Source organism: Triturus cristatus, chromosome 7 (assembly GCF_964204655.1).
Source record: "Triturus cristatus chromosome 7, aTriCri1.1, whole genome shotgun sequence".
NCBI lineage: Eukaryota > Metazoa > Chordata > Amphibia > Caudata > Salamandridae > Triturus > Triturus cristatus.
Window position 1 is genome coordinate 1,543,641,151 of NC_140590.1, and position 26,422 is coordinate 1,543,667,572.

The 26,422-nt window shown below is 45.3% G+C and overlaps 2 protein-coding genes across 2 annotated transcripts in view; one reads left to right on the forward strand and one right to left on the reverse strand.

Moving 5' to 3' along the window:
* Window positions 1-16,097, reverse strand: part of OSER1 (oxidative stress responsive serine rich 1) — a 62,841-nt gene extending 46,744 nt beyond the window's left edge. The window contains exon 1 of the mRNA XM_085619313.1: window positions 15,939-16,097. The gene's annotated coding sequence lies outside the window, so the exon portion shown is untranslated. The remainder of the gene's footprint in view (window positions 1-15,938) is intronic.
* A 2,211-nt stretch (window positions 16,098-18,308) lies between these two features.
* Window positions 18,309-26,422, forward strand: part of GDAP1L1 (ganglioside induced differentiation associated protein 1 like 1) — a 619,148-nt gene continuing 611,034 nt past the window's right edge. Inside the window, exon 1 of the mRNA XM_085619314.1 lies at window positions 18,309-18,372. The gene's annotated coding sequence lies outside the window, so the exon portion shown is untranslated. The remainder of the gene's footprint in view (window positions 18,373-26,422) is intronic.

Consider the following 26,422-nt stretch of genomic DNA (forward strand, 5'->3'; position numbering starts at 1 on the left):
TCCAAGTGAGCAGAGTGGAGTTAGACAAGGTATCAAATGCTGCAGAAAACACCAAGAGGAACTGGTGGGACATGCAACCCAGCCACTGATGTAGACCGTGTAAAGTCTGAGTGATTGGGATCCAAAAACCATACTCTTCTTTAGAAACGGCCCTACCTCCAACAACTTCTTAACTAATAATTACTTTACCCATCAGCCCTATGAGATTTCCACTTTAGACTTCAATTCCTGCTACAATAACTCATAATGTATAACATAATTATCTATTTATCACAAGTGGGTGGTTTCCACTATGCAGCATGAGAGGGAGCAAACATTAGTACCTCTTAGAGTCGGATGCCGATGCCCAGGACATATTTTTTGGGAATCAATGACAACAAGTTATGTTTATTTTGTCCTTGGGACAAGTAGGACATATTCCCTGCAGCACAAGCACTTTGGCTGCCAGTTTACAGTACCACATTATGCTGTGGGGCGGGGAATGGTCTTGAGTGGGGATAATATTTGGGTCCATATGTTAATGCTGTTCGAACTTGTATTTATGCTTCATTAATGCACAGACATTATTAGGGTGAGCACACTAAATAAATGTTGCAATTTCAGACTGCACTATTGACAGTAGTTACAGAAAAAAAAAAAAAGTGTGCACACACGTTTGCAATGGATTACGACATGATATGTATAATGCTTCCAGAATGCTCTCCGATTAGATGCAAATATTTGGAGAAGCTTGAAAGCAAGATTGATTATTCTTTGGTTTAAAATGTTCACAAAAAATGCAACTAGAATAAAAAGTTTTTCTAAACTACTGTGAAATTTTAGGCACCATTTATTTGAAGCAATATTTAGTCAAATGCGTTGACATACGCTAGTATTTCCAAAAAATATTCATAATGGAAGAAAAAAAAAAAAAAAAAAAACACAATCAGTGTAACCACGTTCAACAAAATTATGGGAGACATGAGGGGAAAAACACTGGCAATACCAAGACGTCTGACACTGGTAGTCAGTCGTTTGGTTTCGTCAATGCTAGTCTTGTTTTGACATGGCTTTTGTAAAACTTTGTGGTTGTGGGAACAGCCGGGCCCCCACCATTGTAACAATAGGTCTCGCCTTTTATTAAGTTAAAGCCATTTGCTTTGCTACACAATACCATTAGCAAAGCAAATGGCTTTAACTTAATCGAAGGCGAGACCGGTTGCATTTTCAATGCTTGTTTATTTTAGAAGGGAGTTCTTTCACGAGGCATGGAAAATCTCTCCTACCTGATGGTAGTTTTCCAACTCCATAGCTACTCGGCCAAGTGTGTCTTCTGTATACTGCAGGTGCTGTCAGTGCACATGGGTCGAGCTGTTTGTAATCACAAAAGAGCCCAGGAAAAACCACACCTACAAGGCAGCAGTGAGTCTAACACCCCTTCATTTAACTACTATGTAAAAAGCCAGTCACCAAGAGAATGATCAAAGCTCATCTTTGAAACTAGAACATGTGAAGCTAGGGTGATTCCGCGGACTAACAAGGGTGCCCTGGGCCCTAATGCAAGTTTTAAAAAAGAGCCAGCCCCCATCCCATGGTGGATGGTGCAGTAGTTAAAAATAAATACAAATCAGCCGTGGAAGGGATGCAGTCGGCTCCTGGCGCCACTGCACCTGCACCTGTTGCACTTCGGATTGCTGCGCCCCAGCGCTGGTTCGGTACTATTTTGAAACGAGATGTGAGATTCTGAGTATTTCGACCAAAGTAGCAGATGAGGCGTTTTTTTTAAAGGAGCTGGGGCCATCTTAGTATGCTACAGAACACAAAGCCCATTCATTCAGAAGTGTCTGGAGACACTAGCATACTTCTTAAGGCACGTTTGTAGAGCTACGCGATTTATTTCTCAGCTTGGAAGCTGGTGAAAGAGCTAAGTGAACTAATGATTCCACTGTAGAGTAAAAACGTGATCACAACGTGTAAAGCGCTACAATACCTTCGGGTCTAGCTAGCGCTATACAAATCTCAAAATAATAATAATAATAATAATAATAACATGCTACAAATACAGTCTTTCATCCTTCAGAGGTCGAAAAAAAAAAAATGAGTAGCACGGAGTTGGGTAGTAATATACATATCAGTGCCTAGATACCAAACAAACGGTAGACAGTGCTATGTGCAGTTAATTGTGTTATTTTTGTCTGTCACAGCCGTACATAAGTTTGCTCAACAATACTTTTTCCGGGCTAACTAAACATAATTCTACATTAAAAGTTATACCTGTGGTGTACACATTCCTTGCACTGGCTGCATTTTCAAAAACTTAAAGCGGCGCAAAATATTTTACGAGTCTCAGGCCACACATAGTGAACTCACCCCCGCAGCTGGTGAAAGAGGTGCAAGCGGCACCGAGTGATGAAAAACAGAGGTGAAATGAGCAACACAACAAAAGGCGCGCCCTCTGAAGTGTGGTGGTAGATTTAACACCTTATCTGTGACGTGGCCAAGGTGCGAATGGCGGCGGTACAAACTACAGTAAGGTCCCTGCGAGAGGACTGCAGAAACATGCGGCACAAGAGGAGCGCGAATGATAAAAGAGAAGTGGGAAGGTGAGAAGCCAAACAAAGAAGGGGCAGAAAGGATCGGTTTGCAGATCAAAAGATAGGAACACAAGGGGAGCCTTGGAGAGATGAAAGGCGCTAATGGTCTGTCCTGCAGATGGTCGCGGGGATCTAGACGTGGTGTCCTCCCGAGACAATTCCTTTCTCAACAAGCATACAACAAAAAACAAGACAAGCCCGGCGCGCGCGCGCTTGAGGGCGGGGGAGCGGACCCTTTGAAGTGCTCCCAAAAGGCGGTTTGCATGGCGGCGCGATGCACGCGATTGTGCGCGTGCTAGCCATGCAATCCGCTTTATGGGAGCACTTTTCAAACCCGCTTTCTATAGTCTCGCTTTGCGATCGCTTACGCGATAGCAAGGTCGAGACCTAAAAAAACAAAAAGGTCTTGGGTTAACGCCATACCTAATTAGTTGCCCAAATCTTAAAGAATGTCAAAAGTGCACCCAGGGTGAATGTCTTTGCATTAATACAGATTTACTTTTTCATGAATTCACATTCTCATGAAGTAGACCAGGAAACCGTACTCCTAGAAAATCTTTGTGAACTGTAGTTTAGCATAAGCAAATATCCAGGTGTAGATTTGCTCATGTGAAAATCTGTTGTGCGTTTACAAGTTCACTTTCCCTCCAACCACTTTTTTCACCCAATCCTGGAAGAAATGTTACTTTTGCCCTTTCCAGGAGTAAATATACAACCTTTCTCAGTATGGGAAAAAGATTAGAGAAGCTGGTGAAAACTCTTAACAAATGCAAGTTAGTAGGTTTTATCAAACTCTGCAGGTGCATTCCAACCCTGGAATTATTGCTTACCAGCTCCAATGTCTTGATCTGCGGCAAGGTATCAAAATAGGGGTATTACTAGTATTCAAACACTAATATAGGATTTGACCTATCATAATCAGAAAGGCAATTATAAAAGCTCTTATATAATGACTGCTGCCAAAATTTGTCACAGCACTACATGGCACCAACGGGACGTGTATTTATTTTTTTCACAGGACAAGTAGATTTATGAAGCAACCTATCACATGGGCAACAAGATATTTTATTAAATTCCACACGCCTGAGCTACAATGTTCAATTTCTTCATCCCACCTCCCAATACACGGGAGAATCAATTTGCCCTGGAGGATGGTTGTTGGCAGCTCAAATGGAGCAGCTTGCACAGACTTTAAAACTTACATGACTTGTGTGGAGTTTGTGTACCAAGTGTTCCATTGGTAAGTACACACGCTCTCTGGCCATGTAACTTGAGAATTTTACCCTTAATGTCAACCCCGTATTGACAAAAATGCATTCCTCGTACACTTTTTGCCAACTATTGTAAAGCATTCCGATACAACCGGATGCAGGGGTTTCCTGCATTAACACGGGCTAGGAACTTAAATGGGTCATGAAACTAGCTTAATGCAGAAAACGTTCTGCAATATCATCATCATCATCTCACTCTTTATTTCGGTGTTTGCGATACCATAAAAGATACATAAATAACTTTGAACATACAGGAAATCAAAAGTTAAAACAATCACCAACTACCCAATATACAAAAAACTAAGATGGCGGCCCCCATCGGTGGTTTCGTTTTTGTTATAATAGAGCGTGTATCTTCCTAAACTATAGTTTCCTTGCGATTATCCTCGATGCATTGATGCTCGCCATGGGCGGTCTACCGCACTGACTTTACAGTGTCTCTCAAGTCGGACCACCGGTGTTTATCTGTAGATTTTGGGCACCTTCAGAATCAGCAGATCACGCAACGGCGGAGGGGCTCCCTCGCGGGCACCATCTTGATTTTCTGCCGTTAGCTCCGGGCGATCCTCTTCTCCTTAAATTTTCTCGGTTTTGCAGTTGTGGCTGAAACTTGCAGTTCGGGCCGTTCTCTTCTTTCGTAGTTCCGCAAAGATTTGGTGAGCTCCTTTCTTTATTCCGATTAGCTCTTGCGTGTTCTTTTTGTTGCTCGCCTCCAGGATCAGCGGAGCGCCGGATTCAGGCGTCTAAACCAATTGCCGTCCAAGCCACGCACCCTAGTAACTGCTTTCATTAAGACAGATGTAGACACCCAACAAGACAGAGACCTACTCGACCTCCTTCTAACAGCAGGAATAAACATGGTAATCAATAACTGGAAAGACACCTCTAAGGCAAAGTTTAAAGGATTGCTCAACTGGGTGACATACCTTAGAGAAGCAGATACATTGGCCCTACGCGATTCACCATGGAGACAGCCCGACAGGAAAATGTGGGCAACCCTGGACAAATACCTAGACCCGTATGATCCGCCCTGAATAGGACCAGTAGAACTAGTCGGATAGCAACCCACAATAGACAATAACGAATATGCTAACTCTCATCCTGTGCCGTCCTCTCTTTCTCTTACTCTGGCCCCTGTCCCTGCCACTCTCTGTGCTTTCTATGAACCATAAGAGTGCAATGGGTGGAAGATAACCAAAACAGGCTAATTGTAAACTAACCTTTACTACCAAAGTGGGCGACCCTGTTACATCATGCGATGCAGAGTGCATTTAAGTGTAATTTGCTTTATGTATGTGTTACGTTATATGTTTATATGTCATGGGTTTTTTTAGGGAGAAAAAAAAAACAAAATCTTAATAAAAATCTACTGAAATAAAAAAACAACAATCACTAACTAAAAACAAGTATAATTTAATTAAAAATAGTAGCATTTTTTAATTAATCATATTAAAACTACCATGCCCTAAAAAATAAATTAAAAAAAAGTCACCACATATCAAACTGGCCTCAATTATATAGGAATATTACACCTTCTTAAAAACCAGGAAATTATGAGAAATCTTGAAACTGCTAAAACCCACAGCTAGGTCAGCTCTGATCCTTGGGGTTGTCTATACCTTACCAGCCCAGTATAAATGCACGAAGAGGCAGTGTACCAAACCTGAATTGTACATACAGCTTTTTGGCCATCCTAGGTATAACAGTAATAAATAAGAATCTTTATGCTGTAGAAAGAAACAAGATAACGTGCTGTGTGCATAAGAAGCAAACAGATTAGACAGCTTGTAGGACTTGTATTTAGTTTTCAGGTCCTTTGCACTTGTACATAAACATTAGCCCAGATGCCCACAAGACCCATCCCCTTGAGACATTGTCTTATATGTTTAAGCCAAGAGAATCGCACAGAACACAGATTGTTAACAATTTCCACCAGACGACTACAGTATAGGGACAGCTGTGGGGTAGCTAAGAGCATTCTCCAAAACAATAAGGGTCTTAATTCTATTTGTTCTGAGATTGGTCTCAACACAACCCAGTGTCTAGTCTTAAATGAATCACTGGGGTACTTATTGGGAGGACTCATTGTTGACCTCAAAAAACGATTTTCCTTCAGCTCACCTTTTTTTTTTACATCCCCATATATATATGCCCTGTATAGGGCTACCCCCAGTGCTTGGCTAGAATACATCTGTATTAACGGGGAGACGAGTTTGCTAAGAGCACACCTTATGCAACTTAAATAATCCCCCCCATCTGGGGACCTAGTTTTAATTTTTGTCAAGTAACACGGTGTCCCCAATCCATGCTCCTGTCAAGAGTCATTCTTAGCTAATCAAAAAGATGCACCCTTTCCAAGGGAATGCCATCGAGTATAGGATTTGGTTGCGTCGAATGGAAAGGATTAACCACCATTTATTTGGTTCTGTTAATATTAATTTCCATCACTCTTTTGGTGCAGAATCTACTAAACTCGTCCAGGGACTTTTGTATGTCCATTGGCGATTTTGCCACGAGCAGTGTATCACCGGCGAACATGAGGGCTGAAACCCTCAGGTTTGCCAAATTGAGAGCATCTTTATCAACTGCCTTAAGGTGCTTAACCTCTTCGGTGCCCATGACGAGCTGGACTCGTCATGGGCCGCGGTTGCGCTGTGCCCATGACGAGTCCAGCTCGTCATAAACCCCGCCCGCTAATGTAACGGCCGGCACAGGGCGGGGAAAGGGGCGGGCACTGAAGGGGTTAACCAGGTCATTTATGTTCAACGTAAACAAAGTGGGAGCCACTACACATCCCTATCTTAAACCCTTGCCCACTGGGAATGGGGCAGTCGTCTCTCCAAACTTCCCACAGCGTACCTGGGCAATATTGTTTACATGTAACCTCTCGATGATATTACACAGATATATAGGAACTCCAAGGTTTCAAATCACCTTCCACAACTTGTGTCTTGGGACCATGTCGAATGCCGCTTTAAGGTCTACAAATGGCGCATAGAGCCCACCCTTCCCAATCAGAACTGTCTTCCAGTCGATCAACTGAAGTCTAAAAAGTTGGTCCATCATTGATGTATTTGTTCGAAAGCCTGCTTGTAGCAGACACAGGATTGACTGGTCATCAAACCATTGATGTAACCTTGTAAGTATTATCCTACTAAAGAGTTTTTGGGTAGTGTCAATAAGGCTGATTGGCCAATAATTAGCAGGGTCTAAAGGTGAACCCTTTTTAAAAGGGAGGGATGTCATTGGCCCCAGCCCATGATTTTGCAATGCCCATTTCATTAAAGATGGCATTGAAAATGATTGCAAGATACGGGCCCCAGATATCGATCCCAGATAAAAACAAATTGCATGGTATTTTATCAAACCCTGAGGCTTTTATGAGGTATAGTATTTCTAATAGCAGCATTAATCTCTTGAGTTTTGATAGGTCGGAATGCACAGCTATCTGTATTACTGGCTATACTAACGCCCCCATGACTTTTAGAATCCACATCTTTTCCTAGGCCTAATGTATATAGACGAGAAAAAAGGTCTATCCATGCATCTGCTGCAATATCATTGGAAGCCAATCGGTGATATGAGCTCTGTCAATACCCAAGAGTGAACCATTGGTCTCCTTGCACTTGTAAGAAACACTTACCTATACAACGGCCTATTTGCCATCTTCAGGAGTTGACTGCAGCCCATGGAGAAGGTCGAAACTCAGAACTTGGCATCTCGCTTGTATGCAACTCTGCTCATCTTGCCCACATTCCTAGTTGCCCTAGGGTTAAGGAGGTCCCCCTTATTCACTGACAAGACACCATTATTGTTGTGTCTTTCCCTCTGTTAACAGGCTACGGGGTGGGCCCTTAAATGCCAGAGACTGCCCTCGCACCAAGGTCACCCCTCTACTAAATATAAGAAAACACACAAATGGTGATGGGAGGAATGCTTGCAATATGTCTAACTACTGCAATCATTGCGAGTAGCATTCCAATTCATAATTCTTTCTTTTGTATGCTCATCATACCTCTCCAGTTTGGACATAGCTGTATGCAAATCTGTCTTTACCCTGCAAATTCAGGAACAGTCCAGCCAAACTGCAGGCCAGGTAGTCTCTGAACCGGAACATAAGCTACCCCATATTGGTTTGGCAATGATTGGGACTCATCAGTCAGGTGTAGCTTTGATCCAGTGGCATAGTGAGTTCAGGACCCACGTCTGGGCATTCGCTTGTCCCTTAGGATGATACATTAAACACACAAAAGGTGATGAGAGGAATGCTTGTCTGGCCATTGGCAACCACAAGCTGCTGATGTGGAAGCTAGAACACCCCAAAATGAATCAGTATTGAGAATGAAAAGTTAGCAGAAAACACAATGCAAAGGCCCACTGAGTGATGTTTCCGAAGAGAAAGAAATTGTGTTTCCGCTGGGCATTCTCCTTTCCACATGAAGATAAATGTCCTGCTATTGAGACAAATATGGAAAGGCAGCGGGAAATAAAAGCATTTCATAACGGGTTGCAAAGCAAAATAGAAACTAAGTGTGTTACGGAGAGAAGCTGGATGCAGGAAACTTCTAGAAGAACTCTAGCCCCTCCCATAAGGCAAACTAAGAGAAGTGGAAACAAAACGAAGTTGATCCATATCAAATTCATCTTCCAACAGTTCGCTGGCGTCATCACCGAGTGACAGTGAGGAGAATGGATGTGCGATGGTGATGTCAGTCACAGACTGACGTGCGCATGTAGGATTGCCCTTTGCGAGGATAGACATAAACCTGAAAAGAATTGCCACATGAAGCAACAAAGTTCACTTGGACATAGTCCTAAACTCCAGCTCAAGTGGAATAGGTGCCCTACAACTTTCATTATAGACAGTGGTGCGCCAGAAAAGTACAAAGAACGGTCTCCAATACCACATCTCATGCCATCAAGAACAAAGATGTACACATGGGCAACTTCTACACCCATGCAGAACAAAGGATCCTTTGTGGCGCCCATGCGGCACAAGAAAACGACACTGCAAACACTAATTCGCAGGTACTTAGTCGAGTCCATGTTTAGATACTGCTGCTGACATGGGACTGATCCCTTTTAACTATAACTTGAATGTCCTTTCTGAAACAGGGAGTTAATTCCTGACATTGTTTCATGGACTTGGGAAACTTAAGACAATGAAGGTACAACTTCACATTAATGAAGATATTCGCCCTGTTGCACACCAGCAAACTGCTTTTCACCTACAGGAAGTCATTGAGAAACAGCTAGAAACCCTGCTAAAATAAAGCATGTCAACATCGAGAGCACTCCTGGTCTGAGACCCTGGGTTTCACACATTGTGGTGGCGCCAAAAAAAGGACAGTGGCGATTAAGTGCGCCTTTGTGTTAATAAGTGATAGGCAAACAAAGCATTTTTAAGAGAAGAACAGCCAAGTCTACACATTATGAACATGATCACGAAGCTGAATGATACACAAGTCTTCTCGTGACTTGATCTGAACAAAGGTTACCATCATCTTCAACTGTAAGAAAACTGTGGGTACATTACTACTTTTTCAAAGCATGTTGGTTTGTTCAGATACAAAAGATTCTGTTTTGGTGTGTCGTGTCCTGTGTTCATGAAGACTCTAGCGGTCCTCTTCAGACTCCTTACAAGTATTACATAATCTGATGGGTGTGGCTGGGTATGATTAATAGTTTCTTACGCAGTGTGTGCAGTTAACAGTTGTATGCTGAAGAATAATGTGTCACGTGGTCTTTTACATGCTCCAGGGCTGGGGAGGACACCACAGCAAAGATTTACTGTAGCAAAATAAACTGCTGCAAAATTTTGATTTTTGTGCCACCAAATTCCTGTTTTTGTGTCGATAAATTTACAAATCTTTGCCACAGTATCCTGGGGTGTCAGATTAAAGCTCTTGTGTTTTAAACCAACTAACATAAAGTTCACATTTGTAGACATGGTTGTCAGTAAGATATAGTTTTAAAATACAGCCTCAATGTCTTCTTTATCACGTAAAATATACAAATAGGGAGCGATACAGTAAAAGTCATAAACATTGAAAAACTATGTGAAAATTACTATTAAGACCTAGCATTCGTACTCCATGTCCTGGTGTATTTAATAATTGGCATTCATGCCATTGCAGGTTCTGTAGCTATTTCAGACGGAGGAACAGAAAATATGCACTATCCCTTGTTGAGGTGGGATCCAGTATGTATGCCCTGGAGTCTCAGAGACTCCTCTGAGAGAGTCCACAGCATAAAGTGAGCCACACACAGCAGAGGTGTGGGAATGACACCATTGCAACACAGCACACCAGACGTTGGACACTTTTTCCTAGTCTCCTGGTTGTGTTTCTTTCACCCTCCTCCACCTCTTTCATTCTTTGTCTACCTCCCCTGCTCCTATCCCCCCTCCCCTGAATCTCTCCCCAAGCCTGCTTTATCCTTTACGTATGTTTTTAAAGCATGCAACTACACTCCAGCAACTTGTAACTATGCTCTGAAACTGTGTAACTTGTAACTATGCTCTGAAACAATGCTCGTCCTCATGTAAAGCGATACCAAAGGGGATGATGGACGGAGCATTTGAGCAAATCAAACACTCACCCCAGTCAACTGATCTGAGTATAATCCATCATCATTCTTTAGCTCACTCCACCACCCCAGTTCAGACATGGCCATATGCAAATCAGTCTGACCATGTGCCTCATGGGAACAGTCCAGCCCGAACTGCCAAGCCATGTCTTCCCTGGACTGGAAACAAGCATCCTGGGACCGGTTTCGGGTTCATAACCCTCATCAGCCAGGCTATCTTGAATCCAGTAGCAAAGTGAGCAAGGGACCCACGTCTGGGCATACCCTGCCAACTTAGGGCGAACAAAGCGATACCAAAGGGGATGATAGACGGAGCGTTTGAGCAAATCAAACACTCACCCCCAGTCAACTGATCTGGGTTTAATCCATCATCATTCTTTAGCCCACTCTACCACCCCAGTTCAGACATGGCCCTATGCAAATCAGTTTGACCCTGTACCCCATGGGAACAGTCCAGCCCGAACTTGTAACTATGCTCTGAAACTGTGCAACTTGTAACTATGTAATTATGCTCTGAAACAATACTCGTCCTCATGTAAAGCGCTCTGATACCTCCGGGTCTAGCCAGCGCTATATAAAACTTTTTAAATAAATAACTGGCTATGGACAAAGTAGATCACTACAAAGGCCTACCCAGAAAGTCAACTTATGCACGATATATCAAGCAGAAAAATGTGGCCGAAAGAAATCGGACCACACGCCCACTTTCAAGTTACTTCATGGCATCAAGTTCTAATCCAATTCAGTGTACGACCCTAGAGTACATGTTAAGACTTGCCACAAACAACTTTGTGGCAAGGACTCAGCAAATTCACCGACTACCACCAAGTAATGTTCAAAAGACTCAGGTGGGTATATCAGTGGTTGTAAGCCCAGGAAGGCCCTTTGCCTAGTCATGAAAGGACAACCAAACTTTTTCCTTCTCAAGAAACCACTACACGGAACATCTACAAACTGTACTGGCTTCTACTAAATTTAATCCACAACAACATAAGCACTTAAACGTATATGCTTTTCTAGAATCAAATGCTGTCTGCTCCAAGGACCTTTTACGGATGGTGACCAGGTATTCAGCGTGACTATACCAGTCGTGCCATACAGTGTATAGCCACTAATAATCAATTACCCATCAGTATTACGTTATAGTTCCACAATATTCGTTAAGTAACCATCGATCAGCTAACTAAACTACAAACTTAAGAAGCAAATTAAAGGAATACAATGAAATGAAATCCCCACAGGCACTCTCCGCTCGACCCGTGATAATCTGAACCCTCCCTCACAAACTACCTATTCTTCCAACACAGACCCTTTCCCCCCGACCCTTACTTCCCCCATGTCCAACGTCATCTCCAATCCAGTGGTCCCTCTCCCCCCTACTACCACTGCACACTACCCCGCCAATGTCCCACATCCACAGACACAACCTGTCTCCACCGATTACCTCACTGACAACACCCGTGACATCCCCATGGCCAACGTCGTCACCAATCCTTTAAACTCGTTCCCCCCTATTATCACTACACGCTCCCCCTCCGCACACCCACATACACAACCTGCCTCCATCGCTAATCTCCTTGACATTCCCCGGAAATCTGACTTCTTACCTAGAATTTCTCACCCTCCTCACTTGGAGAGTAGACCCTCTACTCCTCCTTTGAACCCCTTGAATGGGAGCATTACTAATCCGGCTCCCCGCGTCCAACCTCTCCCCTCTCCTAACCCCACTGATTCTGTCCAATCCCCGACCCCTGTTCACTCTCCCTCCAAAGACTCAAGTCATTCTCGGCCCCTGCCTAAAACCTTAAACTTTTTCAGCTCAATAGCACAGCAACTGAACAGAATGGAGCTGAAAATTAACTCCCTTGCTGCTGATTTCCTATACTTACAACAAGATCTTCTTAACAGGACCAAGCCGCCGTGCTCCCTCTCCCCGGGTAGATTTCCTCCCACCCCGCTCAATACCGCTCCCTTGGCCCCTCAGTGCACCCCTCGTCCCTCCAGTCCGTATGGGAGTCAGGCACTTCGACCTAACCGGGATCGCCAACCCTTTTCGATACCGAAACCTGATGAGATCAATGACTCTTACCTCACTTTGAGCCGGAAGTCAGCCCCTTTCCCCATCCCTGTTATTATCAGCACTAACAGAATCCCAAAAAATGTCCACTCGCCTAGACCTCCTGCTCAATACTCCTCTATCCACCTCACTCCCCCCATCATCGAGGCTCCCCGTCCTCTCTCTTGCATGCTCCTCAACTGCAAATCAGCAGTACAACACGCCACAGACATTGCTGAAGCTCTACTCGCTGAAGAAGTTGACATTGCTTTCCTCACTGAATCCTAGCTCAATGTCCACTCTACACCCATTCTTGACATTCTCACCCCTCCAGGGTACACCATCAGACAAGACAGACCGATCAAAACGGGGGGGGGGGGGAGGACTAGCCATCATCCACAAGGCAGGAATACAGATTACCAAACTTAAACCTGCAAAATACCTATCGTTTGAATACCTGGGTGTCGAACTCAATGCCAAGGGCACCTCACCCATCAAATTTCACACCATCTACCATCCTCCTGGAGAGTGCACCCTTTTCCACGAAGAACTAACAGACCTAATATCACGGTTCTCCTTGACAGACACTAAAGACGTGTTCCTGGGTGACCTCAATATCCACTGGAACGACCCAGAAAACTCCGCTGCCCAGAACCTATCCAACCTACTTGAAATATATAACCTCAAACAACTCTGCAATAAACAAACTCACATCAAAGGTGCAACACTGGATGCGATCATTACCAACAATGATCTGGTCTCTCTGAGAGCGATTTCTCCCATTGACTGGTCCGACCACCACCTCATTCTGTTCAAGATTGATGCACTTGTCTTCCACCAACCTATTCGTGATGACAAACCTAAACAATGGACCAGAAATATCAAAGCAATCCCTTTATTCGAACTCGAATCCAGGATTCATGACCATCTTCAACTCCAACCCTCATCATCGACGGCCGATGACCTCACTACACACTAACTCAAAAAGGACAGAGGTTCTAGATCAAGTAGCTCCTCTCAAACAATTGAGGCGAACCAAATCTAAACCCTGGTTTAACGTGGATCTGAATGAGGAAAGGCGTCAACTCAGACAAACGGAAAGGTCTTGGAGACTAAACCCCTCGACCTTACACCTAGCGCAACTTAGATAAAACACATTTTCAGTGAAAAGGCGCCTTTCTTCCGCAGCCAACTAGATCTGGCAAAAAACAGACGGAGAGAACTCTTCAACATTGTCAAAAGCCAAACTAACTGCATTCCCTCTCAAGAAATCAAAGACACCAATGAGCGTTGTGAAGAAATTGCCACCTTCTTCACTAATAAAGTCTCAAAAATTGATCAATCCTTCATCCAAACCTCTAACCCTCCTTCCCTCTTAACCTGCCCCACTCTAACCACCCCTGATCATTCAGAAAGAGTTCTTACCAAGGACAATCAGGTCTGCCTCCAGCTAAAAAACAATGTGCATTGGTCCGACTTTGAGATAATGTCGGAAAATGAGGTTCTCAGTATAATTTCTAACCTAAAACCTTCCTCCCCCACTATGGACCCCATCCCATCCACAATCATAAAAGAACTTAAACACACCATTTTCCCTTTCTGGACAAAAATCAACAACGCCTCTCTCACCTCAGGCTGTGTCCCAGACTCCCTTCAACTTGGGCAAATCACACCCATTCTCAAAAAACCAGGGGCCGACCCTACTGATCTCAACAACCTCAGACCTATCTCCAACCTCCCATTCCTTGCAAAAACATTGGAGAGCTGCGTTCTCCCCCAACTCAACAAACACATTGATGAGTTCAACCTCCTCGACACCTTTCAATCAGGATTCAGGAAAGGCTGTAGCACGGAAACAGCTATGCTCAATGTCTCTGACGATATTCACAAGGCTTTAGATGAAGGTGATGCCTGCCTACTCATCCCTATTGACCTATCTGCGGCATTCGACACAGTAAATCATCCAGCGCTTCTGGAGACCATGAGGAAGTGCTCCAGCATCAATGGCACAGTACTAAAATGGTTCACCTCCTTCCTTCAACACCGCTCACAACAAAATTAAAATAAACTCCTGTCTCTCGAAGCCAACAAAAGTCACACTTGGGGTCCCACAAGGCTCGATCCTCTCCCCGGTCCTCTTCAATCTTTTCATGGAGCCCCTCACAATCATTTTGAAAAAAGCTGGAGTGAATTACCACCTTTACGCTGATGACACCCAAATCTATTTCAAAATTAAGTCTCCCAGTGACATCCAACACCTCAATGCCACTCTAACCGAGATCCAAACTTGGTTCTAAGCTAACCACTTAAAACTCAATCCAGATAAAACAGAACTAATCCTATTCTCTCCAAAAAGCAACCATTGTCCAATCCAAGAGTGGCTCAAGAATCTGGTCACCCTAAACTGCCCCATCGCCCTATCCGACTCAGTTAAGTCTCTAGGCATCACCCTTGACAAGAACTTATCTTTGGAGGCCCACATCAAAAACTCTGCAAAAAGTGCTCTTTACTCTCTAAAACACCTCAAGAAATTGAAACCTTTTCTTCCCCATGATGACCGCAAGACAGTAGTCCAATCCCTAGTTCTCTCTAAAATCGACTACGGGAACGCCATCCTAAAAGGGACTCCAAAAGATCACCTAGCCCCTCTAAGGGCAGTGTTGAACATGGCCGCTCGACTCGTATCTGGAGTAAAAAGATTTGATCACATCACTCCAGCTCTCAACTCCCTCACTGGCTTCCCATGGAAGGGAGGTACATTTACAAACTGGCCTGCATCACACACAAAACCCTTCATTCTCAGGCCCCTAACTACCTGAACAACAAACTGATAAGAGCAGGTCAATCCAGATCGCTGAGAAGCTCCAACTCACTCCTTATTCCTCCGAAACTGAAAAAGAAAACCACACAATACCGATCGTTCTCTGGCAACGCTCCCAGGATGTGGAATGCTATCCCTAGAGTCCTCAGATGCAACCCCTCCTTCTCCTGTTTCAAAAGGGACCTGAAAATCCATCTCCTTAACAAATACTTTCCTGACCAACGTCAACTAACCTAGACTTATATATCGGAGTTTACTCCTCTCTCTTGACAGTCAAGGATAGTTGGTGACCGGACTGTGTTAACCACCTTATCTTCCATGCTGTCTTTTTTGTATCCCTGGTTTTGCTTCCTTACTGCCTGCCTCACAGTATGTATGTAAATCGGTCTGATACCTACGGGTCAAGCTAGCGCTATATAAAACTTTTAAAATAAATAAATAAGAAGGATACAGCGTGTAGTCTGTGCCTTCTGCACGCTCGGTAAAGTACCAGTATTGGTTTTATGGGGCGCACTGTCTTTCTCTGATATCTACAGAATCCTTCCTCACTCCTATTGAACTGTGGTAGGTAAGGCGCAGTATCCTTCCTCACTCCTGTTGAACTGTGGTAGGTAAGGCGCAGTACTTACCATGGAGCCGGACAACGTGGCTTAAGGGCTGCGGACAGGTCTAGATTGACAGCGGAGGCCCCGTGTTTGTCCTCCCACCGGATCAGCCGCTCGTTTGTGCTCAAACACGGTGACTCTGCAACAACATCGCCACTCTGAGTGACGTCAGAGACCCATAGAGACGAGAGAAAAGAGGAGCGGTACACTTCCCACACTAAATCGTCAAGCATAACAGGTGCCATAGAGTTGTGTGTCCTTGTTTTCGAACGAAACAGGTTTATTTATCTAAATGTACAAGTCATTTTACAAACAAGTGTTGAGACATATAAAAATGTATTTCTGAATGCATTGTAATGTTAAAATGTATCATTTGCTTGATATTTGCATTATCAGTTTTCCAATTGTAATATGCTTAAGAGAATGAATTAAAATGATAACTGAGAAATTAAATAATTTCTTTAGAACTTTTACATATATAAGGGAATTAGAGATTTAAAACATTGGAATATAGTAGTTCTCTTTCGGCATTTTCCCTTCCAATATGGCAGCAACGCTGAAGTACGGACGTCAGCAAGTTTCAAGGAACGTACGACGTTTGTGTTTTTTCTCTTTCCTTTAAACTGGCTTGTTGTCGTTGAAGCGAAAGCTTGGAGGTGTAAGTCCTCTTTCCGTTTCGAATACACGCGCTGTTGTCATGGCCAGAAATAGCTCTCGTGCGTAGTGGTGGCACCTTCTAGAAGTCAGCTGATGCAGTGACGTCTAGCCCTGTCTATGCGTGTAGTATACAGTTATTCAATGGTATCAAAATAACGCGCCTCCAATGCTTAATGTTTTTATGATTATTTTGTAGTTATACATAGACATCAAGGCATGATCAGTAGACTCTCAGCGCACTAAAAAGTACGTAGAAAGGATATATTTTTTAAAGAGTTCAATAGTTAATTGATTAAACTCGTCAACAATACACGAACAGACACCAAACAGAATACGGAAGTTTGAAATATGACAATTAAAAGATTCAACCCAACGATACTACATATGTTTTATTTGTTTAATTTGAGATATAACGCTATGTCGTTTTAGTTATTTATCCCTTCTGCTGACCATTTAATCACTGTTTTAGCCTCATTGCTTATTTTTGTATGTCTATTTTGTATGCTCCTATTGTATCGCATTGTATGTTTTGCATTATTTGGAAACAGCCAATAAAAACCTTTTGGAAATCAAAAAAAAGATTCAACCCAACGACTTAAGAGCATGTAAAATGCAGAATTTAACAAGTATTGGCATAGCCAATAGGTCTCGCCTTTGGGAACTTATAAGTGTTAAGCCATGCAACAGTTGATGTTGTTGTTGCACAAAGGATATTGTGCTGCATAACTAAATACTTATAAGGTCCCAAAAGCGAGACCTATTGGCTATGCCAGTGTTTGTTCATTCGGTGGCTGGGTTCAATGTGACATCAGGTCGCCCTGACTAACCAGTGTAATACTTTAGTGCCTATTAAGAGATGGGTTTCTCTGTGTAAGCCAGTAATAGTTAAATGGATTCTGTGAGGCAGTAAAGGTTTTTTTCTCACATCAATGCTTTTATACTGTGGTAAAAAAAAAAACCTGAACATTATCCTTTTAACTTTAGTAATACATTTGTGAGGTGTTTATTACAACAACTGTGCGTGCAAACAAAAGTCTCCGCTCCTCCCACCCCTCCCCAGTGCTTCCATCAAGATTTCTCACCCAGAGCGCTCCTTCTCTAATTAACAGAAATTGTAGTGCAAGGATTAGGTGGAGGCGTGGGTGTCCACTGAACAGCCCTCTTTATTGTGGAAACGGACACTCAGGGGGCGCGAGGAAAGCGGGACCCCAGACTGCACTTTCACTTTCGGTTTAACCGCCTCTCCGGTTACATGGCGCCGTCCGTGGAGAAGATTCGAGGGGGCCGCCCACACACACCACTTTTAGCTCAAATGAACGGTTCAGGTCTGGGTCTTAACGCCCGCTCAGCTGCCTTATAATTTCTAGTTCTTTCATCTCCCCTTAAAGATAATTACTATTTATATATCACGCGTAACGAGCCAAGACGTGGACCCGATGCAGGAACATATTTTTAAAACTAATTCTTTAATGTTATCACCACAACATTTTATTTGGTTCATTAAATAATCCTACATGTTGGTATACTCGCATGACCGTTTATGATAAAGTGTTTTATGGTATGTCGGTGGCTTTTCACTTCACGCTGATGTTTACTGCACGTGGCGGGACCGCATTCTGCACGATCGAGCATGAAACCTCGGCGTCTGCCTTAGCGAAGTGCTTGGGGCAGGCCCACGGCGCACATCACTCTCCTAGTGCTCTTGCACGTTACACAAAGAATCACGGCTCCAACCGGAAGCAAACGTTCTACATATATCCTTGTGCCACTCGTGTCCCGATACTACAAACACGTCTAAAAGGTAATATAGGAGTATGTACTGGAACAAAACATTCAGCGGTAAAAATAAGCTGGACGAGAGGCAAACATGTAATTGTGGAGAACGTGCACGTCTTATTAATTCAGCGTTTGCCTGTTAACACACGCAAGCGTCTGTTGGGTAAAATGAACAAGCACGTAGGGGAAATAGTCATGTTCATTTTCAAGAATATACATGCTAACGTGCATGTGCAGGCAAATGTTGTTAATATGTTATGTGTTATCCTTTTGATAAAAGTAAAATGATCTTGCGTGTCATGTATGTTCTCTCCAATTCACATATGTGTATTGGAGACTGGAGAACATACATCTGTGTGCCGGGCTATTCAGGCGTGTCTGCTTATATGCACGTATGTTTACTGTCAATACAGCTGTGGGTGTTAAAATAATAATACATGTATGTGCGAGGCAGTGAGGCAAGTTTTGGAAGTGAGGAAGTTTATTGGAAGAGTTGATGTGCCCTAGCAACCAGAGCTGTCGACTTTGGGGCTAGCGAACCAGGTTTGAGCCTGGGCGTCGGCTCAACACTCTGTGATTCTGGGCAAATCACTTTATCACCACGTGCCTAACAAAAAATGAATGCGTCCTTGTGTAATATAACTGGTGCTCATTTAAAGCGTTCCAATACCTTCAGGTCGAGTTCGCGCTTTATAAAAATAAATATGTATGTATGTAATACATAGATGTGTGTGATACATATTGATTGCAGATGGAACTTTTATTGGCTGAAAACTATTGTCCCTGGCTGGGCTTGGCTCCACCGTTCTCCCTTGGCTTCCCCCCCCAGCCGGGCTTCGCTCCGCTGTGCCCAGCACCATTGACTACAACCCCCATCAGTCCCGCTTTCCTGGAGGACGCCGCTGACGCTGCTTCCATGCGCCAGGAGGCGCTTAAAGCTTCGAGTGGGGCCGAGGCCCTTTGTGGAACTTTTATTGGCTGAAAACTATTGTCCCTGGCCGGGCTTGGCTCCGCCGTTCTCCCTTGGCTTCACCCCCAGCCGGGCTTCGCTCCGCTGTGCCCAGCACCATTGACTACAACCCCCATCAGCCCCGCTTTCCTGGAGGGCGCCGCTGACGCTGCTTCCGTGCGCCAGGAGGCGCTTAAAGCTTGGAGTGGGGCCGAGGCCCTTTGTGGAACTTTTATTGGCTGAAAACTATTGTCCCTGGCCGGGCTTGGCTCCACCGTTCTCCCTTGGCTTCCCCCCCAGCCGGGCTTCGATCCGCTGTGCCCAGCGCCATTGACTACAACCCCCATCAGCCCCGCTTTCCTGGAGGACGCCGCTGACGCTGCTTCCGTGCGCCAGGAGGCGCTTAAATCTTCGAGTGGGGCCGAGGCCCTTTGTGGAACTTTTATTGGCTGAAAGCTATTGTCCCTGGCCGAGCTTGGCTCCGCCGTTCTCCCTTGGCTTCCCCCCCAGCCGGGCTTCGCTCCGCTGTGCCCAGCGCCATTGACTACAACCCCCATCAGCCCCGCTTTCCTGGAGGATGCCGCTGACGCTGCTTCCGTGCGCCAGGAGGCGCTTAAAGCTTCGAGTGGGGCCGAGGCCCTTTGTGGAACTTTTATTGGCTGAAAACTATTGTCCCTGGCCGGGCTTGGCTCCGCCGTTCTCCCTTGGCTTCACCCCCAGCCGGGCTTCGCTCCGCTGTGCCCAGCACCATTGACTACAACCCCCATCAGCCCCGCTTTCCGGGAGGGCGCCGCTGACGCTGCTTCCGTGCGCCAGGAGGCGCTTAAAGCTTGGAGTGGGGCCGAGGCCCTTTGTGGAACTTTTATTGGCTGAAAACTATTGTCCCTGGCCGGGCTTGGCTCCACCGTTCTCCCTTGGCTTCCCCCCCAGCCGGGCTTCGATCCGCTGTGCCCAGCGCCATTGACTACAACCCCCATCAGCCCCGCTTTCCTGGAGGACGCCGCTGACGCTGCTTCCGTGCGCCAGGAGGCGCTTAAATCTTCGAGTGGGGCCGAGGCCCTTTGTGGAACTTTTATTGGCTGAAAGCTATTGTCCCTGGCCGGGCTTGGCTCCGCCGTTCTCCCTTGGCTTCCCCCCCAGCCGGGCTTCGCTCCGCTGTGCCCAGCGCCATTGACTACAACCCCCATCAGCCCCGCTTTCCTGGAGGATGCCGCTGACGCTGCTTCCGTGCGCCAGGAGGCGCTTAAAGCTTCGAGTGGGGCCGAGGCCCTTTGTGGAACTTTTATTGGCTGAAAACTATTGTCCCTGGCCGGGCTTGGCTCCGCCGTTCTCCCTTGGCTTCCCCCCCAGCCGGGCTTCGCTCCGCTGTGCCCAGCGCCGTTGACTACAACCACCATCAGCCCCGCTTTCCTGAAGGACGCTGCTGACGCTGCTTCCGTGCGCCAGGAGGCGCTTAAAGCTTCGAGTGGATCATCGTCCTGCGGGACGCGCGCTGGACGCGCCGGGAGAAGCCCGGGACAAGGGCAGGACCGTCTTAGGCCGTCAGGGGCCGATGGAGGCCTGGCTGGGCCACGTCCTTTGTCTCTGCGCTCTGGTTTGAGGGCCTAGTGGTGACTATAGGTCATACTGGCCAGCTATTATGGAACGTACATTCCGTGCAGTGGTCCCTGCAATAACCTATTAATTCCCAACTTGGAAGCTTAACACTTTAAGTATATTGTTTTGTGGTTGATTTGACTGTAAGTGTTCCCTGCCATCTAACTCCCGCCGTCAGGTATTATAACTGTTAAAGACCCAAGCCAAGATAGCTGGTGGGGCCTGCAGCAGGGGTAGCTAGTACTGTGTATCTCGGTGTATTGTCACCTGATTATGGTTAAATCTAAGGTCTCTCAGTCCAGGGTGGAGGGAGGGGTAAAGGGCACCCTAGACGCTTTTATCACAAGAGCAGAGTCCCTGCTCACGCATGAGATTCAGTTGACTGAACAGAGATTATCACTAGATTCCCTAATAGCAAGGAAACGGTCTTCCCTGGGCAAAATAGCGTTATGTTCCACGCCTTGTGGAGCAGCTCATCCAACCCAAGTCAATCTAGTACACACTGTTAAGCCTGACCCCATTGACGCATTAACTTCGGTTAACACAATCCCCCAGGGGGATCTTGAGATAGTTAATACAACTGGGCTGGGTTCTATTAGTCAGAACGTACCTAAGCCAATACCCAGTAATGAAGATGGCCAGGAGGCTATTGGGCACGGAACAGTGCAAGGGGATAGTCTGGGAGTGGGATCCAGTGTTCAATTAGTCGAGTCTGATATAGACCCCTCACGGAGCTTTGTTAGGGAAGTAGTTACACGCTCTAAAAGATCCTTATTGACGGTGGTTTCTCCCCCCTTAGCCATCCCGCCTGATTCAAACCGTGCCAGGGAGAGGGGGTTCCCAGACTCTAGTGGGTCGCACACATCAAATCCTGTTATCAAGTCTAGCCGCAGAGGGCCTACTAATTCCTAGAAAGGAGCTAGTAAGAAATCCGAGAGTATAGTGTGTCCAAATTGCCAAATAGGGAGTGGGGCGGAAGGGCCTCAGGGAATTATTAAAGCACTAGAGACAAAAATGGAACAGCTCCTACTCCAATATCTGGGGCCGGTAATGACAGAAATCACTAGATTGGAAGGGAGAATAAGTAGGCTGCTAGATCAAGATAGGGGACAGTTACCCGGGAACAACCAACAGGGGAGGGAGGAGGGGACAGTAGGTGCTAACAGTGGGCTAGAGGCCGTAACTAATAATGACCCTAGGCCTACGGTGCAGAGAGGAATAACCTTAGAGACAGCAAAGATTAGTAATAGGAGTTCGTGTTGTAAGGCCCCGGGTACAATGTTGGCCCCTCCTAACCCTAGGGACAACTGTCTAGGAACTAAGGAGCCGGAGAAGGTCTTTAAGAGTAGCAGTACTGATTGTGTCCAGAGTACTCCGGGTCTTCAGACACTGGATTTACCACCTGCATCCTGCCCATATTCGATAGTGTTAGTAGGTGTGCCTGGACTCCATCATGACAGGGAAGAATCAACCAGAACCCTGATAAACAAGGCCTCGCATTGGATACACAATAACACATCAGTAAGGAGTTTCCAGCACAGGCATATCCTCATGGCCAGGAGGGTGGCTTGGATTGGGGATAGTAAGAGAAAGTTTGCAGGTGATTGTGTCATTGTTAACTTCAGGCATCCCAAGATGGTAAGAGATTTGCTCGACAACCGCTACGGGGATAGGGCAAGCGGGTCTTGCATAAGAATGCTACCCCTGTATTTCTTTTATAGGGACAATGCTTTTGAGTCAGGTCAGGGAACACAGCGGCATTGGACTATCGAGAAAGGTGGGGAGGATAGGCCTGGCTATGTAACAAATAGATTTGCACCACTCTCTAGCATATCCGCCCTGGACGAACTTGACTGACTGGTTAGGGCAGGGAGTAGGGAGATCGAGAGAGAACAGGAGAATCAACCTAAGTCTGACGATAGTAGCCCACAAGGGGTATACGATTTTGGAACAGCATGTAGCACCTTAGTGCGGTATGGGAGGGTTGGGGAGGGCACGTTTATAGAAGCACGTAGATCAGAAACGTGTCCTCCCCCTGGGAAGACGAGTGGAGGGAAAAGTGGGCCTGAACCAATTTCTAAGGAGTTCATGGTGGTCTCCTGGAACATCGCAGGAATTGCAGCTAAAATTCAAAACAAAGAATGGTTAGACTTTATTAGACAATACCACGTCACTTGTCTTCAGGAAACGTGGGAAACTAATAGTAGTGCCCCACCTATAACACGTTTTTTGTCCCGGCCTGTAAAACAACTATGGGCCGTGCCAAGGGAGGTTTAATAATTTATGTGTCACTGACGATTCAAGGGACTTGGCAGGACCTGGGGTGGGGCTCGGATTGTCTCCAGGGCATTAGATATTCTAAGAAGGGTTCAAAGCTCCTCTTTATAAATTTTTATAATGCGGGACAATCCATGTTGAGAATGGCTGAGCTTGAGGAGAGATTGGCTCGCTTACAAGACACAGGGGACTCACGCATCCAGCTGGTCTTAATGGGGGATTTTAATTGTCATCAGTGCCCTTATCTGAAATGGGGAAGAGGAACTTGGGACTCATGCCCTTCTACCAAGGGTTGGCATTTAGAGCACTCCAGAGAGGGCATGGAATTAAGTAAGATCCTGGGTAAGTTTGCCCTAACCCACACGATGGATCTGATTGATAGCGGGTCGTCCAACATAATAAACCCCTCCTTTAAGGGAAGGGGAAGTGATTCGATTATCGACTACATCTTTGTAACAAATGTGTTAAAATGTAGGGTTAGTCATTTTAACATACTGGTCAGTGCCTTCAGTGATCATAATCCCCTGGTATTGTCATTGAGGGATGACAATTTAAACGCTAAGTTGGATAAAAGGACCACCGTGGGCCTTTTTAAAGCAATGGATCAGGGCAGGAGAATCAGATGGAGCAACCTCAATGGGGATGCATTCCATAGAGCGCTCCTCGTCAATACTGATAGTCAGATATGGAGGTGCCTAGATTCTACTGTGTAGGGGAGATATCTGATTAGAGCTTTTGAGGGCACTGCCCAGCAAATAGATAGTCTCCTGAGGGGCAAAATGAAGACGCAAGTTGACTCTCACCCTAGATGGTTTGATCATGATTGCTCAAGGGCTCATAGGGACCTGAAGCTGGCACTTAAAACAGTGCCAAAGGATAGGGGCACGATCGTTGCTTGCAGGACGCGTTACAAAAGGGCCATTAAACAGCGAAAAATTTCCCTACAAATTCAGGCATGGGAGTCACTGAGAGAGGCTGCCGAGCGCCGGGACACAAATAGCTTCTGGAGGGCAATTAATGACCCTTGCTTTCAGTCATCAAACAAATCGAAAGTGGCGTGCCATATTTTGCCAGAAGCATGGGTGTCCCACTTCACGAGCTTATATAATCATGGTAGCCCAGATGAGCAACTAACTCCAGTTACAGGATTCCCAGTGTGCACATGGACGTGTTTTACGGTAGCCGAGGTCAAATTAGGAATAGACGGCCTGGTAGTAAGAAAGGCCCCAGGACCAGACGGGATTCCCCCAGACCTATTTAAAAATCAGGTAGATCTTTGGGCTCCCATACTCACTAGGGTATTCAACACAGCCACTGAAGTAGGTATGCCCAGTTCATGGTCCACGGCCGCTATTGTACCCGTGTTTAAAAAGGGAAATAGGAATGACCCACAGTGTTATCGACCAATATCCCTTATTGACGTCACGGCGAAAGTTTTGGGGAGGGTCATCCTAAACCGTTTAATGGTCTGGGCAGATGAAGACGATATTATTACAGACATACAGTATGGGTTCCGCAATGGTCGCTCAACGACAGACCAGTGTCTCAATCTTTATCATCTGGTGGCCAAGTATACTCAGGCTAGGGAGGGCACTGTGTACCTGGCTTTTATGGATCTTTCAGCAGCATTTGACTGTGTTAACAGAAGGAAGCTGTGAGAAATATTAGGACTTATGGGTGTGGACCCAGGGCTGATATATGTTTTACGAATACTTCACCAAAACACAACGGCACAGGTCAGGTTTAGCGACGAGGGGGACCTCTCGGAAGACTTCACGTGCAGGTGGGGTGAGGCAAGGATGTATCCTGGCGCCTTTTCTATTCACGCTTTATATAAACGGTTTAGATAAGGCGCTCGGAGTCTTGGGGGCAGACTGCCCTCGCATTGGGAGGAGAAGTATACCCGTCCCCCTATATGCTGACGACGCGGTCCTCCTAGCGTGTACGGGAAGGGGCCTACAGGCTCTTATTAGCAGATTTGTCAGCTTTATGGCGGACCTAGACTTAGTCCCCAACCTCTCCAAGTCATATGTCATGGAAGCAGGCAAACTGCCTTCTAAGAAATGTACTTTCACAATAGGGGCACATAAACTAGAAAAAGTAAAAGTTTTTAACTACTTGGGGATTCTATTTGATAAGGATCTTAATTTTAATCCACTGGTTAGGCACAAATGTAGCCAACAAACCAGTTCGGTGGGCTCACTTATGAATTATGCCACTAGACTTGGTTGTTGGTCACCTTATGAAATAGTGCAATTATATAGCTTGGTTGTTGTGCCAAGACCCTGTATGGGAGTGAGGTATGGGGCTTTACAGATTTATCAAAAATCCAAATGGAGGAAAATAAGTTCCTAAGAAGGCTTTTGCAAGTGCCCCAAAGTACCCCTTACTTTATAGTTCATGAGGAGCTTGGTATTACGTACTCCAGTGAGAGGGCTAGCCTCAAACCTATTATTTGCTGGATAAAAATTTGGAAAAATCCAGAGGCAAGCCTAAGTAGACATATTCTTGAGGACTGCATTAGGGGGGATAAAGGTCACCGAATACCCTGGCTCAAATATGTAGGGGACACCTTGAGTCGATTGGGTTATGTTAATTTTTTTAACAAACCACTCACATTATCCACTAGAGATAAGGGTGTCATAAAGGCGGAATTCTTGCGGTGCATAGCTAGGGAAAGAGAGGACAGAGAAGGGCGGAAAGTTACAGTAAGACCCTACCTGCTAACAAAATCATGCCCGGGTATGGAATTTTATCTTTCTAACATGTACAACAGACAGGATAGATTTTTGATGACTAGATTTAGGTTAAACCTTCTGCATCATATTTTATCAGTTCCAGCTGGGTTTGCAACAGACATAAACATAAAAGGGTGTTGCGGCTGCGATCTAAGATCTCCGCAAGATACCCTTCATTTCGTTCTAATTTGTCCTTTTTATGCTCGTCCCAGGTCCTTGTTTTTAAAAACCATTTTAAGACGGTCTAAAATTAGGCAGGCTAACGTGGCTCTTTTATTTCTAAAACTCTCCTCCGACCCTTTTACTTTGTTCAGTACTGTACATTTTTTAAGACTGGCGGTAAAATTAAGGAATACCAGAGGAGAGGATTAGCCCCTTGGATCTATCGAGTCACGGAAGGTTACTAGGATACCACCTAGGCTTGCCCTGTACCTTCTCTCTGAGTCACGTGTATGATGAATGGCTTTGCCCTCTCATATTAATGGTGAAACCTTACTCCGTTGAATTAGCTTGGG